Here is a 14,824-nt window from a genome sequence, read left to right as displayed (position 1 = left end):
CCCAGAGATAGTTTGTTACAAGAGAACAAGATTAAGAGTAATAACTTTGAAGGAGTCAATTTTGTCATTACTTAGAGTGCCCAGTAGTCTAACATTTGTAGCATTGTTAAGAAACACTTTTCCCTTTTGGTAGCAGATGACCATTTAAAAGATACAGTACAAAAAGATGTATGGTGCTCCTACGGGAGATGCCATACTCTTGGATCTTTACTTTCACCTACTCAGCTTAAAGCACTGGATAGTACAGGAAGTTCATGGCTTACCCATAGGGACATGTACAGGTGTGGACATAGGAAATGTAAGTCGTGTGAATTTGTTCAGATTACCAATACTTTTACCTCTGCGGTAAATGGCCTGTCCTACGATATAAAAACTTGTCTTAACTGCACTAGTACATACGTTATTTATCTTATCACTTGTGTCGAGTGAAATTTGCAGTATATAGGCCTTACGTCAAGAGACCTCAACTCACGCATTAGGGAACACATCTCTACCATTACTAGGGGTAGGTCTACTACTCCCTTATCAATCCTAGGATTGATGGATTGTACACCTATATAGCACTCATTCCCTAATTGATAGTGGCAAAAATTGGACAAGATCTGTGTCTCCTGGGAGGAGAGTGTGCATGGGGATGTTATTAAAATATAACCTTTATTGGTAATTTTTAAAATACAAGGCAACAAACACAATTGACATACATACTTTATTAAAAACACAGGTTTGGGTCTTTGAAAGTTTTATCCGTTATTCACGGAATACCTTATGTGGTTATGGTGTATATTAGAAATCACTTGAGTTTCAAGTCTCAGTAATTGTATAATATATTAATATACTTAGAGCTTACATCCAGTGGAGCTGTTTGGTTATGATATTTACTCTAATATTATATATGTGGTCTGTGACTCACCATTGAATTCAAATTATAATATTAGAGGTATTAACGTAAATATCCCATAGTATCACCAAAGTTTGTTATTAATGCTTATAGTATTGCATAGAATATGTGTCTTAGTGAGACAATAACAGATTTCCTTGTAGTTGTATTCTTTGTGTTATATATAGGTACATATATCTTAGTATAATATTAGTGGAAATACATGCAGGATGCTGTTTTAAATAGCCTCCTAGCTATATAGAGACAAAGAGTACTGTCTGTATGGAGTATAGTAACACTGGTCAGTGAGTTAACACATTAACCCCTGTAAGGTCTTTTATTCGTATATTTATCAATACTTATGTATACAGGAGCATTATGCTTGTACCGCTGTGCAGAGATTGGTTATGTTGCTAAAATTCCATTGAATTTTTAAAGTTGATAATATGTACTATACTTGTTGTAATAGCAACAAATTTAAGTAACATTGTAACTCTGTTGGATTGTTAATGTGTTTATTTACATGGGGAATGTTACTCCCATTATATATATAAAGGCATTGCTTGGCGGGCTTGGATCTTTAATAATATTGATAACACGCTTTCAATATAAGTTTACAAGAGAGAATTTTATAATGATATTCTCACCATTTGTTATTCTAATAATTAATGTTGAAATCTTACAATGTAGGAGTTATGGCAATCATATGAGTATGTTGTAGTGCTACAATAAAGTAGCTGCTCTTAGTGACTTCGCTACGCTCTTAGTTTATATCAAATATTGCTTAGTAATAGTAACTAGTTGAATCGTATTGTCCACTTAGGCATAGAAGGTCGTTAGCGGCATTGTGACGAGAATTCACTGAGTACTTGCGGTATTATCTGTATAGTTAAATCTCTATATTAATAACCGCTTGCTGAATCCACGCTATAGATACTGGTTAGATTTAAAATAATTCACTGAGTATTTGCGATATTATATCAATGTTTGATGCATCACATCAATAACCGCCTACAATATCTGCACTCCTTGCGATAATATATCTGTATTAGATGTGCCACCTTACTAATCGCTTACTAAATCCAAGGCTGTAAATGCCGGTTAGGCTTAAGGTGCTTCACTAAGTCTGAAGGATCTTGTGAGCCCCAGCCATTATACCCGCAAAAAGAAAACTACTGTCAGTGGCATACAAAACGGTTCATACCCATGTGGGAATTGTATTAGCTGCAAATTTCTGAAAAAAACAACATCAGTTACAGATAGATTTGATAAAAAACATCTAATCAAATCTTTCATCAATTGCAACACCACTGGTGTAATTTATGTCTTACAATGTAAGTGCCCCAAAACCTATGTAGGGATGACGACACGTAAATTACGAACGAGATTGCAAGAACACGTGCGTAATATCAGAAATGCAGCCAAAGACTTAAAGAACAAGAAGGCCATTTCATCAGTAGCACAACATTTTTACAAATTCCATCAAGGAAAGGCAGAAGGGCTAATGTGCTTTGGAATACACAAAATTAACCTTGGAATTAGAGGTGGCGACAAAGAAACAAGTTTACTACAACATGAAAGCAGATGGATTTATCTGCTGAATTCCATACAACCCAATGGGTTAAACGAACATAATAATTATTTTTCATACCTGTAGATATAAATAAGATGAAAAATATCAGTAACTCAGAAAAATAAAAAACATTTAATCCTAACAAGAAACCCTCTATACTAGGAAGATCCTATAAACAACCTTTGAACATGCATAACGCAATTATCATATTGACTATAAATTCATTAGTCACTAAAATATGGATTATATATCCATCACTTATCACTGACACTTTAATATTTGCTATCTGCATCTAGGACCCAAATCACACACCACCATGAAGATATTCAATTATTTATCACCTACACACATTTAATTTAATTCAATTTATTCTTTTATTATCACGTCAGTAATAGCACTATTTTGTGTTTACATCTTATCCACCCTCACCCGTACCACATATGGCACAGCACCACTTTAAATAATTATTTATATTAACAGAACTTTAAATTTTATAATTTCTTATTCTCAAGGGTCATCTCTTATTTTGTTTTTATATCACCATTTTTCGGATCCACATTTAGTCAATATAATAAGATTTTTATCCCAAAGTATACTTCCTTAGTTAATATAATACCAACTAATATGAAAAACACTAGACAGTACTGCTGGCATCAAAATTTAAGTATGCAGCTGAACTACTCTAGATAATAAAACTCACTATTTTTCCCTTGTATTACCAGCTGTAATGAACCACCAAACAGTGGAAACATAAAAGCAATTGTAAAAATGAGTTGATTATAGACTATTATAATATTTAGATTTATTTAAAAATATTATCATTATTATTTATCACTTTTCACTCTATATAATTTTTATTATTATTATTATTTTTTTATTTTTTTATTTTATTTTTTAATCTTATTGCTTTTTATGTTCATTCAGGATATTTTCCACTTTAATCCAGTCAGGTGTATATATATTTCTCTTCCAAGATAAAGAGATTTCAGCTCCAAATTATAACCCATTATAACACATATCTAGATAAAAAATCCTCTCTGCCCGTTTCTCTGTATCCATCTCTATACTACAAACTGATCAATTCATACCGATGGATAACCTGCCAGTAATACATCCTGTCATTGGCATATTGAAACTAATAAAACACAAAAACGATAATCACAAATAATATTCTTTGCGAACTTTTATTTCAAAGAATAATTCAATAAATATCAGAAGGTTTTATCCTTCTTAAATATTCTCCTTCTTCCCCCTTTCATTGAATAAAGATGTGCATATTTCTTTCATTGAAAGATTGCATTGAGATCTGGAATCTACACATAATACAAGAATGAAGGGGCAGCCGTACCCAATGATATTTCTTTTCCAACACACATAGGCTGTCTCTCATTCAATGATTGGTCCCTCGCAAGGAACCATCTGATTTGTTAAAAACGTCCAATAGGAGGAGCAGTGCTAGCCAATAAATAGACACCTATATGGCCGCGCCGTACCCTTTGAAAAAGCCACGTTAGTGGCGAAACATGTTAGGGAATTGTTTGTAGAATGCCAGTCAGCATTTTTTAATAAGCAGGAACAGAGGTCTTTATTATATATAACTATTGTGGTTGTGCACAATATTAAGTAAACTTACTCGAAAATGAGATTAACTCAGTAGTAATATATTAAATCTAACCGACATTAGAAGCTTAGAATCAGCGAGCGGTTACTAATATGGAGCTTTGATTACACATATAACACCGCAAATACTTAGTGAAGCACCTTAAGCCTAACCGGCATTTACAGCCTTGGATTTAGTAAGCGATTAGTAAGGTGGCACATCTAATACAGATATATTATCGCAAGGAGTGCAGATATTGTAGGCGGTTATTGATGTGATGCATCAAACATTGATATAATATCGCAAATACTCAGTGAATTATTTTAAATCTAACCAGTATCTATAGCGTGGATTCAGCAAGCGGTTATTAATATAGAGATTTAACTATACAGATAATACCGCAAGTACTCAGTGAATTCTCGTCACAATGCCGCTAACGACCTTCTATGCCTAAGTGGACAATACGATTCAACTAGTTACTATTACTAAGCAATATTTGATATAAACTAAGAGCGTAGCGAAGTCACTAAGAGCAGCTACTTTATTGTAGCACTACAACATACTCATATGATTGCCATAACTCCTACATTGTAAGATTTCAACATTAATTATTAGAATAACAAATGGTGAGAATATCATTATAAAATTCTCTCTTGTAAACTTATATTGAAAGCGTGTTATCAATATTATTAAAGATCCAAGCCCGCCAAGCAATGCCTTTATATATATAATGGGAGTAACATTCCCCATGTAAATAAACACATTAACAATCCAACAGAGTTACAATGTTACTTAAATTTGTTGCTATTACAACAAGTATAGTACATATTATCAACTTTAAAAATTCAATGGAATTTTAGCAACATAACCAATCTCTGCACAGCGGTACAAGCATAATGCTCCTGTATACATAAGTATTGATAAATATACGAATAAAAGACCTTACAGGGGTTAATGTGTTAACTCACTGACCAGTGTTACTATACTCCATACAGACAGTACTCTTTGTCTCTATATAGCTAGGAGGCTATTTAAAACAGCATCCTGCATGTATTTCCACTAATATTATACTAAGATATATGTACCTATATATAACACAAAGAATACAACTACAAGGAAATCTGTTATTGTCTCACTAAGACACATATTCTATGCAATACTATAAGCATTAATAACAAACTTTGGTGATACTATGGGATATTTACGTTAATACCTCTAATATTATAATTTGAATTCAATGGTGAGTCACAGACCACATATATAATATTAGAGTAAATATCATAACCAAACAGCTCCACTGGATGTAAGCTCTAAGTATATTAATATATTATACAATTACTGAGACTTGAAACTCAAGTGATTTCTAATATACACCATAACCACATAAGGTATTCCGTGAATAACGGATAAAACTTTCAAAGACCCAAACCTGTGTTTTTAATAAAGTATGTATGTCAATTGTGTTTGTTGCCTTGTATTTTAAAAATTACCAATAAAGGTTATATTTTAATAACATCCCCATGCACACTCTCCTCCCAGGAGACACAGATCTTGTCCAATTTTTGCCACTATCAATTAGGGAATGAGTGCTATATAGGTGTACAATCCATCAATCCTAGGATTGATAATTTTCGTTTCACAAAACAAGTACACAGCACCTCAGCCATCTTTTTGTAACAAAATATATCTGGACTGATACCTATATCTTATTACCAGATCCAGAGACAAATAGGCTACCCTAAGTTGTAAATTTAAGCAGTGCCATTAGTACCCCCCTTTTTCTACTACTCCCTTAGTTCAGCATTTTGCTACCCAACACGAATAAAAACATAATACCTTTAGGTGGGTGGCTATTGAAAAAGTCTCTGCACCCAAAAGTGGAGGGGACATTGATGCTATACTAGCTAAGCGAGAGGTGTTCTAGATATTTCAGCTCAGGACTAGGATACCTCTAGGTTTAAACTCTAGAAATGATTTAATTAACTTTTAGCAATGAGCTCCGTCTATAATCTATCTTTAGTTTTTCAGTTATATTACATCAATAGCTTTAGATTCTATAACCCGAGATCCACTTATTACAATATATATCTTCATTTGCACACATTTGATAGAAGTCTGTATCTATATAAGTCTGTAGGCACATCAATATTAGCAAGTATGTTTTCTTGCAATATATTTATTAATTCATTTTGTGCTTCATGTTTCTCCAATGTACTTCTGTGCTGTTGCATCTATATATACATCTGTACATATTTATCTCTTTATATATTCATATATATATTTATATACATATTGTTTATTCACATTAAGTTTAGTAACATTTATTCTGTTATTATATGGGGCACAGAGATCAGAGCTTGTGTTTAGGTATAACATTATAGGGGGCAGTTTTGTTGGTTTTAATCAATTAACCTATCAGCAGTTTTTGTATGATTTTTAAACATGCATCCTGCCCTGCCTCTCCAGACTATGATTACAACGGAACCGCTGAAACATGTCAGTCTAGGCATTCCCGCTTATTTGTTTCTCTTGGATGCGTCCTATATCTTTTCAACATATCTTTTTAAGTATTTTATTCATCTTGAAGACTGCGGATCTTTTTTCCCCTCTCTGCATTTCAATACCAGTTTGGATACCGCTTCATCCCCCTGGGTTTTTGCCAGGCATCGGGCTAGCATATTCACTCCTCCCCTGCTGTTACGAGTCAAGAGTGACATCATCCTTCCTGGCCGTTGGAGTTCCTGGGGTGCGATAGGAGGCTACAGTTGAGACACCTCTCTAGAGGCTGGCTGAGTTCTTTCTTAGCCCATGTGGAGCGAAGAGGGTCTTTGTACTGGCAAGTACTGTGTGCAGCTCCCGCATTTTCACTAAGGACAGGACTATTACGGCTTTATCAGGTACTGCACAGCAATAACTCTGTTTTTATTTATTTTTTTGATGTGATACTGACTCTGGGGTTGTTATATGAGTGATTTGCTTCTAAGACCCGTTACATGTAGTAAAGTGCCTCTATACAGTCTGCATAATTTATTTGCATGAGAATACTACACTTGACTTTCTATTGATTTATGGATATCTGCTGGTAATATCCTATTTCTTCTGTTATGTGTGATCAGTCCACGGGTCATCATTACTTCTGGGATATTATCTGCTCCCCTACAGGAAGTGCAAGAGGATTCACCCAGCAGAGTTGCTATATAGCTCCTCCCCTCTACGTCACCTCCAGTCATTCTCTTGCACCCAAAGACTAGATAGGAGGTGTGAGAGGACTATGGTGATTATACTTAGTTTTTATAACTTCAATCAAAAGTTTGTTATTTTACAATAGCACCGGAGCGTGTTATTACTTCTCTGGCAGAGTTTGAAGAAGAATCTACCAGAGTTTTTCTTATGATTTTAACCGGAGTAGTTAAGATCATATTGCTGTTTCTCGGCCATCTGAGGGAGGTAAAAGCTTCAGATCAGGGGACAGCGGGCAGTTGAATCTGCATTGAGGTATGTAGCAGTTTTTATTTTCTGAATGGAATTGATGAGAAAATCCTGCCATACCGTTATAATGACATGTATGTATACTCTACACTTCAGTATTCTGGGGATGGTATTTCACCGGAATTACTCTGTAAAAGTACATTAAACCTTTTTATAGGTATTTAATTCATGTTAAACGTTTTTGCTGGAATGTAGAATCGTTTGCATTTCTGAGGTACTGAGTGAATAAATATTTGGGCATTATTTTTCCACTTGGCAGTTTGCTTGTTTTGATTATGACAGTTTCGTTTCTCTCTCACTGCTGTGTGTGAGGGGGAGGGGCCGTTTTTGGCGCTCTTTGCTACGCATCAAAAATTTCCAGTCAGTTACTCTTGTATTTTCTGCATGATCCGGTTCAGCTCTAACAGAACTCAGGGGTCTTCAAACTTCTTTGAAGGGAGGTAGATTCTCTCAGCAGGGCTGTGAGACTTATGTAGTGACTGTGTTTTAAAACGTTGCTGTGATTTTTATGTTTAAAATTTAATTAGTGTTACTTTACTAATGGGAACAAACCTTTGCTAACAAGTTGTGTTGTTTTTAAGGAGTGATGCTATAACTGTTTTTCAGTTCATTATTTCAACTGTCATTTAATCGTTTAGTGCTTCTTGAGGCACAGTACGTTTTTGTTAAATAAGATTGTAACCAAGTTGCATGTTTATTGCTAGTGTGTTAAACATGTCTGATTCAGAGGAAGATACCTGTGTCATTTGTTCCAATGCCAAGGTGGAGCCCAATAGAAATTTATGTACTAACTGTATTGATGCTACTTTAAATAAAAGCCAATCTGTACAAATTGAACAAATTTCACCAAACAGCGAGGGGAGAGTTATGCCGTCTAACTCGCCTCACGTGTCAGTACCTGCGTCTCCCGCCCGGGAGGTGCGTGATATTATGGCGCCTAGTACATCTGGGCAGCCATTACAGATAACATTACAAGATATGGCTACTGTTATGACTGAAGTTTTGGCTAAGTTACCAGAACTAAGAGGCAAGCGTGATCACTCTGGGGTGAGAACAGAGTGCGCTGATAATTCTAGGGCCATGTCTGATACTGCGTCACAGCTTGCAGAGCATGAGGACGGAGAGCTTCATTCTGTAGGTGACGGTTCTGATCCAAGCAGATTGGATTCAGATATTTCAAATTTTAAATTTAAATTGGAAAACCTCCGTGTATTACTAGGGGAGGTCTTAGCGGCTCTTAACGATTGTAACACTGTTGCAATACCGGAGAAAATGTGTAGGTTGGATAAATACTTTGCGGTACCGGCGAGTACTGACGTTTTTCCTATACCTAAGAGATTAACTGAAATTGTTACCAAGGAGTGGGATAGACCCAGTGTGCCGTTCTCACCCCCTCCAATATTTAGAAAGATGTTTCCAATAGACGCCACCACACGGGACTTATGGCAAACGGTCCCTAAGGTGGAGGGAGCAGTCTCTACTTTAGCTAAGCGTACCACTATCCCGGTGGAGGATAGCTGTGCTTTTTCAGATCCTATGGATAAAAAATTAGAGGGTTACCTTAAGAAAATGTTTGTTCAACAAGGTTTTATATTGCAACCCCTTGCATGCATCGCGCCGATTACGGCTGCGGCAGCATTTTGGATTGAGTCTCTGGAAGAGAACCTTAGTTCCGCTACGCTGGACGACATTACGGACAGGCTTAGAGTCCTTAAACTAGCTAATTCATTCATTTCGGAGGCCGTAGTACATTTAACCAAACTTACGGCTAAGAATTCAGGATTCGCCATTCAGGCACGTAGGGCGCTGTGGTTAAAATCCTGGTCGGCTGATGTAACTTCTAAGTCCAAATTACTTAATATACCTTTCAAGGGGCAAACTTTATTTGGGCCCGGTTTGAAAGAAATTATCGCTGACATTACAGGAGGTAAGGGCCACGCTCTACCTCAAGACAAAGCCAAAGCTAAGGCTAGACAGTCTAATTTTCGTCCCTTTCGGAATTTCAAAGCAGGTGCAGCATCAACTTCCACTGCACCAAAACAGGAAGGAGCTGTTGCTCGTTACAGACAAGGCTGGAAACCTAACCAGTCCTGGAATAAGGGCAAGCAGGCCAGAAAACCTGCTGCTGCCCCTAAGACAGCATGAACCGAGGGCCCCCGATCCGGGACCGGATCTAGTGGGGGGCAGACTCTCTCTCTTCGCCCAGGCTTGGGCAAGAGATGTCCAGGATCCCTGGGCGCTAGAGATCATATCTCAGGGATACCTTCTAGACTTCAAATTATCTCCCCCAAGAGGGAGATTTCATCTGTCAAGGTTGTCAACAAACCAAATAAAGAAGGACGCGTTTCTACGCTGTGTACAAGATCTATTATTAATGGGAGTGATCCATCCGGTTCCGCGGTCGGAACAAGGACAAGGGTTTTACTCAAACCTGTTTGTGGTTCCCAAAAAAGAGGGAACTTTCAGGCCAATCTTGGATTTAAAGATCCTAAACAAATTCCTAAGAGTTCCATCGTTCAAAATGGAAACTATTCGGACAATTTTACCCATGATCCAAAAGGGTCAGTACATGACCACAGTGGATTTAAAGGATGCTTACCTTCACATACCGATTCACAAAGATCATTACCGGTATCTAAGGTTTGCCTTCTTAGACAGGCATTACCAGTTTGTAGCCCTTCCATTCGGATTGGCTACGGCTCCAAGAATCTTCACAAAGGTTCTGGGTGCCCTTCTAGCGGTTCTGAGACCGCGAGGAATTTCGGTAGCTCCGTACCTAGACGACATTCTGATACAAGCTTCAAGCTTTCAAACTGCCAAGTCTCATACAGAGTTAGTTCTGGCATTTCTAAGGTCGCATGGATGGAAAGTGAACGAAAAGAAGAGTTCTCTCTTGCCTCTCACAAGAGTTCCATTCTTGGGAACTCTTATAGATTCTGTAGAAATGAAGATTTATCTGACAGAAGACAGATTAACAAAGCTTCTAAATGCATGCCGTGTCCTTCATTCCATTCAACTCCCGTCAGTAGCTCAATGCATGGAGGTGATCGGCTTAATGGTAGCAGCAATGGACATAGTACCCTTTGCACGCCTACATCTCAGACCGCTGCAATTGTGCATGCTGAGTCAGTGGAATGGGGATTACTCAGATTTGTCCCCCACTCTGAATCTGGATCAAGAGACCAGAAACTCTCTTCTATGGTGGCTTTCTCGGCCACATCTGTCCAGGGGGATGCCGTTCAGCAGGCCGGACTGGACAATTGTAACAACAGACGCCAGCCTTCTAGGTTGGGGCGCTGTCTGGAATTCTCTGAAGGCTCAGGGACAATGGAGTCAGGAGGAAAGTCTCCTGCCAATAAACATTCTGGAATTGAGAGCAGTTCTCAATGCCCTTCTAGCTTGGCCCCAGTTAAAGACTCGGGAGTTCATCAGGTTTCAGTCGGACAACATCACGACTGTAGCTTACATCAACCATCAGGGAGGGACAAGAAGCTCCCTAGCAATGATAGAAGTATCAAAGATAATTCGCTGGGCAGAGTCTCACTCTTGCCACCTATCAGCAATCCACATCCCGGGAGTGGAGAACTGGGAGGCGGATTTCTTGAGTCGCCAGACTCTTCATCCGGGGGAGTGGGAACTTCATCCGGAGGTCTTTGCCCAAATACTTCGACGTTGGGGCAAACCAGAGATAGATCTCATGGCGTCTCGCCAGAACGCCAAACTTCCTCGCTACGGATCCAGATCCAGGGATCCGGGAGCGGTTCTGATAGATGCTTTGACAGCACCTTGGAACTTCAGGATGGCTTATGTGTTTCCACCCTTCCCGCTGCTTCCTCGATTGATTGCCAAAATCAAACAGGAGAGAGCATCAGTGATTCTAATAGCGCCTGCATGGCCGCGCAGGACTTGGTATGCAGATCTAGTGGACATGTCATCCTGTCCGCCTTGGTCTCTACCTCTAAGACAGGACCTTCTGATTCAGGGTCCATTCAAACATCAAAGTCTAACTTCTCTGAAGCTGACTGCTTGGAAATTGAACGCTTGATTTTATCAAAACGTGGTTTTTCTGAGTCGGTTATTGATACCCTGATACAGGCTAGGAAGCCTGTTACCAGAAAGATTTACCATAAAATATGGCGTAAATACCTATACTGGTGTGAATCCAAAGATTACTCCTGGAGTAAGGTTAGGATTCCTAGGATATTGTCTTTTCTACAAGAAGGTTTAGAAAAGGGTTTATCGGCTAGCTCATTAAGGGGACAGATCTCAGCTCTGTCCATCTTGTTGCACAGGCGTCTGTCAGAAAATTCAGACATCCAGGCCTTTTGTCAGGCTTTAGCTAGGATCAAGCCTGTGTTTAAAACTGTTGCTCCGCCATGGAGTTTAAACTTAGTTATTAACGTTTTACAGGGTGTTCCGTTTGAACCCCTTCATTCCATTGATATAAAATTGTTATCTTGGAAAGTTCTATTTTTAATGGCTATTTCCTCGGCTCGAAGAGTCTCTGAGTTATCAGCCCTACATTGTGATTCTCCTTATCTGATCTTTCACTCAGACAAGGTAGTTCTGCGTACTAAACCTGGGTTCTTACCTAAGGTTGTCTCTAACAGGAATATCAATCAAGAGATTGTTGTTCCATCCTTGTGTCCAAATCCTTCTTCAAAGAAGGAACGTCTTCTACACAATCTGGATGTAGTTCGTGCCCTCAAGTTCTACTTGCAGGCAACTAAAGATTTTCGCCAAACTTCTTCCCTGTTTGTCGTTTATTCTGGACAGAGGAGAGGTCAAAAAGCTTCTGCTACCTCTCTCTCTTTTTGGCTTCGTAGCATAATACGTTTAGCCTATGAGACTGCTGGACAGCAGCCTCCTGAAAGAATTACAGCTCATTCCACTAGAGCTGTGGCTTCCACTTGGGCCTTTAAGAATGAGGCCTCTGTTGAACAGATTTGCAAGGCTGCAACTTGGTCTTCGCTTCATACTTTTTCCAAATTTTACAAATTTGACACTTTTGCTTCTTCGGAGGCTATTTTTGGGAGAAAGGTTCTTCAGGCAGTGGTTCCTTCTGTATAATGAGCCTGCCTATCCCTCCCGTCATCCGTGTACTTTTGCTTTGGTATTGGTATCCCAGAAGTAATGATGACCCGTGGACTGATCACACATAACAGAAGAAAACATAATTTATGCTTACCTGATAAATTCCTTTCTTCTGTTGTGTGATCAGTCCACGGCCCGCCCTGTTTTTTTAAGGCAGGTAAATATTTTTTAAATTATAATTCAGTCACCACTACACCCTTGGCTTCTCCTTTCTCGTTGGTCTTTGGTCGAATGACTGGAGGTGACGTAGAGGGGAGGAGCTATATAGCAACTCTGCTGGGTGAATCCTCTTGCACTTCCTGTAGGGGAGCAGATAATATCCCAGAAGTAATGATGACCCGTGGACTGATCACACAACAGAAGAAAGGAATTTATCAGGTAAGCATAAATTATGTTATTCTCATTGCAATCATTTGCCTGGCTCACTGTGGGGATAGTAATATATACTAACATGGATGCTCCTACTAAACAGTTATTTTCCCTTATGCCTGCAGATGCACGCACAAATCCCACCATGGACTGTGACAAGATTTTTTCTGACGATAAAGGAGAACTTATTATTCAAGGAAAGTAAAGCTCAATGGGACATTTTGACTTTTGAACGTTATATGTCTGCGAAAATGATCCCTAGAGGATTAAGAATTTACAAATGTCCTACTTTTGAAGTTGATCCTGGTGATCTTGAGTTTATTAATTCCTGGAATGAAGTCTTGTCAGAATGTGCTTCTAAGCTAATGCTTTTACTTGTACAGTATAGAACACTTCATCTAAATTCTATCAAAAAGGAAATTGACATTTTACAATTAGAACTTAATAAACGTAGTCATGATCCGGAATTTGCTAAATTTGACACCATCCTCTATGATTCAGTTGCACGTGGCAAGCAGCTAATCATGGAGAATAAACATATGAAATTTAAAATGGATTATTTGTCTAATTCAGTTTATATTTGGAACAGAAAACAATGTACAGATTATAGACGTAGCCTACCACATAATAAGAAGAATAGAAGACGTAATCGCAGATGCAGAAATACACAATCCAAGTCTGTGACCTTTTCTGGTAGTGAGACTGATATGTCATCAGATGACAGATTTCCTAGTACTAAGGATATTAACATCATGCCTAATTCGACACAAACATAAATTATTCAGCAGGGGATTCTGAAATACCCCAATACTAATATGTCAGCTTCTAAAATACCTACAGGCACTCGCCAAAGGAAAGACTGGACAATAGGGAAGGGAATACAGGTTCCACATATGTTCCCAGTCAGTCCGATAATTTTACTGTGACTGGTAATATTAGAAACCCTTCCTTACTGGACCAGGTTTTTCCAATGGCCAGAGAACCTCAGGATGGGGGAGGAGGGAATCAAGGTCAGTACAATCAAGACAGATATCAACTCAGGGGCAATCACAATACAAGCAAATACAAGTAAATAATGTGATTAACTTGTCATCCACTCCCCTCACTAACATTCAAATTGAAGTCTTAGGATTTGTCCTCAGTTTTGCTCCCACCAGTAATTTTAATATGTTTCAGACCATGATTGACATTAATCGACTTGTCAGAAATATAACACTTAGAAAACATTTCTGTAGTAATACTGACATTCCTCAAGCTCAAATAGATCAATTTGAGCATACTAGTTCTCTACCATCTGAGTTCCAGTCCTTTGAAGAGAATTGTGACATGATCAGCCTTCAATCTCTAGCATTAGAACCATCTAAAAATACAGGTGTAACTAACAGTGGTCAGAGATTTAGGGATAAATCAAAATTTTAACCGATGCATAGCATGGGTCCCATTATTGAGACCTTCTATAACTGGGTCAAAAAAGATCTACAAGCACTTAGGGACAATCCTGATCCTATCAAATATAATCTTTCAATCAAACAAAAAACAGCATTGGAATCTCTGCAGAATAATAACTCTATGGTGATCCGCCTTGCTGATCAGGGCGGAACCATATTAGTTATGGATCGGACGGACTATGTCTCTGAGGCTTTACGACAGCTCCATAATACTCATGATTATCAAATTCTATATAATAATCCTACCTTACAATATAAGAGAGAACTGATGGACATCTTGGACGATGGTTTGGAGCATGGGCATTTAGATGAACATACGGTTCAGTACTTAGATGTAAAATATCCCAAGATACCCATGTTCCACCATTTCCCAA

At 38.2% G+C, this 14,824-nt stretch overlaps 1 protein-coding gene across 1 annotated transcript in view; it reads left to right on the top strand.

Annotated features, from left to right (window-relative positions):
* Positions 1-13,554, top strand: part of LOC128659749 (gastrula zinc finger protein XlCGF26.1-like) — a 101,049-nt gene extending 87,495 nt beyond the window's left edge. The window contains exon 4 of the mRNA XM_053713328.1: positions 13,128-13,554. The gene's annotated coding sequence lies outside the window, so the exon portion shown is untranslated. The remainder of the gene's footprint in view (positions 1-13,127) is intronic.
* Positions 13,555-14,824: the final 1,270 nt, after the last annotated feature.

The sequence above is a fragment of the Bombina bombina genome, chromosome 5 (genome assembly GCF_027579735.1).
Source record: "Bombina bombina isolate aBomBom1 chromosome 5, aBomBom1.pri, whole genome shotgun sequence".
In the NCBI taxonomy this organism is placed as follows: domain Eukaryota; kingdom Metazoa; phylum Chordata; class Amphibia; order Anura; family Bombinatoridae; genus Bombina; species Bombina bombina.
Note: the sequence above shows the minus strand (reverse complement) of the source record. Positions and strands in the feature narration are given on the sequence as shown.